Raw genomic sequence first — 2,500 nt, 5'->3', positions numbered from 1 at the left:
GGACGCGGTCTTAATGGCGCAGACTTATGAAAAGACTGATATCAGAGGGGAAGTCAAAAGCTTCAAGAGGCTTTGAAGTCGTATTTTGCATATGAAAAAATATCGGCACTTTGATTCATGTACTGATGCTCGGTAGCAAAATGAACGCCTGGTTTCTGTATCTGCAATATACTGACCGGGGTTTCAGACCCTTTTTCTACGGATTTTTTCGTTTTCAGTAAATAGTAATGAACGGCAGCATGTAATTTAGAAAAAGATGTGGGGGCGGGGTGACGGGAGGCAGGACAGACATGGTATCTATGTCCTTAATTTTTCCTTTTTGCAGAAAAAAAGTCAGTTATAATGCGACATTCACAGAGACTGCTTTGATGCGATCATCATTCGGTTTTCGTGTCAACGAAGTCCCGTTTCCTTCGTTGGCAACACGACTGACAGAGGGAAATTGCAATCCTGCGAATGATGACACAGAGGAACAATTATGCAGTATCCTCCTACTAACACCGGATCATTAGTGCTTACATACTCATCTGGAATTTCGTCTGTCTTTTGACGAAACACGTTCCACAAAGAAACTGGTTGAGTGGGGAAGTTTCACAGAGAAATCAGCATCAAATCAAAGAAATCTCCTAATTCATACCTTGATTAACGCCAAGACTGAATCTAGGAAATTAACCTGAAGTTGGTTGAGATTTTAATATTTTTGACTTTGTGAAAACGTCATCGAATTTCATATCATGCCAAAAGGTGAGATTACTGGAAGTGAAATTCCTTTTTAATAATTGTATGAAGTCTATTCTTATACGTTAATATTGCCAGATTATTCAGCTATTTGTGTGGTTAAGCCACTATGTCTTGAATTGTAAGCGTCAAAAACTCAATACAGTTCAAGCATTCGAGGCTTGAAAAACATTTTGCTTTGACAGAACAGGGTGGTAAAACCTCTTGCACAACGATACAGAAGGAACCAATTACTTATCAGCTGTAAATCTCTCGTTTGTCGAATACTTCAAAAGATTGTGTGACCTCTTTAAATCAGCTGAATCCGATTAAATAATTTATTTCTTATTCATTCAAATAAATTTGGTCTTCTTTAGTACTAGCAAATCAGGCTTCAACTTTATAAGAATATCTAACCTGAGTCAGACAAGATACAGGGATGAACATGTAATATATAAAAAGTGAAACAGTTTATTAAACCAAACAAAAATATACATATTAACAGAGGAACAAAATATAAAGATGAGCTTCGCCAAAGGTTACTTAGCTACTCTGTGCATGAACATCGAAATAATTTAACATTCCTAATTTCCATCTAAAGTCCCTAGATGGATTTCTTCCAGGAAAAAATAAACAAAAAGAAAACCTAAGAAATAGTGTGATCATTCTCAACAATGTGAATAATTAATCCTGTATACCCAATTTTGTAGCATCTACAACCGGGAATCTAGCAGAGGAAGGTGATTATTTCAGCAGATCCTTCCTTCGGCAATATCCTGAAGGTCTGCAGCCTATGAGGGGTCGGGCCTGCGTTCCCCGGGTCCTATGTTCCGGGTCCTATGTTCCCGGGTCCTATGTGGCCTGTTGTAGGCCTGATACTATCACCTGACCAATGTACATGCATGTGCCCTATTTCAGGATCTACCAGTGTTTACATAATCACATTATTGTACAAATTCAATGGAAACATTATTTATTCTTGGGCCACGAAAAAGCAGCTTTTTTTTTAACATTTAAATTCAAAGATAATTTGTTTAATCTAAACTGATCATATATTATTGCCATCTTAAGCTATGTATTTCATGTATAAGGTGCGGAAGTGGTTAAAATTGCCGCACAGCTGCCCGTGCGCTGCCGCATTCCCGTTTCCATGCACCTGTAAGGACGACATTTGCACCGAAGTGTCCAGCCTCCCAATGTATATGCCTCTTTTTTACATATACCAAAATGTAGAGCAGTTTGCGGCCTTCCCACTAATATATGTCTCATAAATTTACACATCCTGTACGCTTAATTATATGAATATTTGTAGGTGCAACAAAGCACAATCACAGCGGGGTTTCGCTCCCTTATTTCGTATGTACGCTTGATGAACACTACAATTCCGTCCGCACAGCCTTCTCATATATGTCCTTTTCTGACCAATAAATCAGTAAGCATTTCTCCTCGTCTCAGTCCAGTCCTCGCACACTTATACAATGCTTAAACAGGCCACATAGGACCCGGGGAACATAGGCTCTGGTGAATATAGGCCCGCAACCACAATGACAGGAGAAGTGAACGTTGGAAACTGAAGAGAGATAAGGAAAAGGAGGAATCCATGTTGTTTTCCCTCAAGTACTGAACATGAAACCTTAACCCTTATGGCTGCTAACAAACATTCAGAAAGGGAATGTAGAAAAAGGAAAAACAGCGCCAGAATGAAACCTGAATAGAAAAAAAAGGTATCTAAAGATTGACGAGACGACTTACCACCGCGAACTTCGCTAACGCTTCTCATCAC

Source organism: Macrobrachium nipponense, chromosome 3, assembly GCF_015104395.2.
Source record: "Macrobrachium nipponense isolate FS-2020 chromosome 3, ASM1510439v2, whole genome shotgun sequence".
In the NCBI taxonomy this organism is placed as follows: domain Eukaryota; kingdom Metazoa; phylum Arthropoda; class Malacostraca; order Decapoda; family Palaemonidae; genus Macrobrachium; species Macrobrachium nipponense.
The sequence above is the reverse complement of the archived record's forward strand: the minus strand, read 5'-3'. Positions refer to the sequence as shown.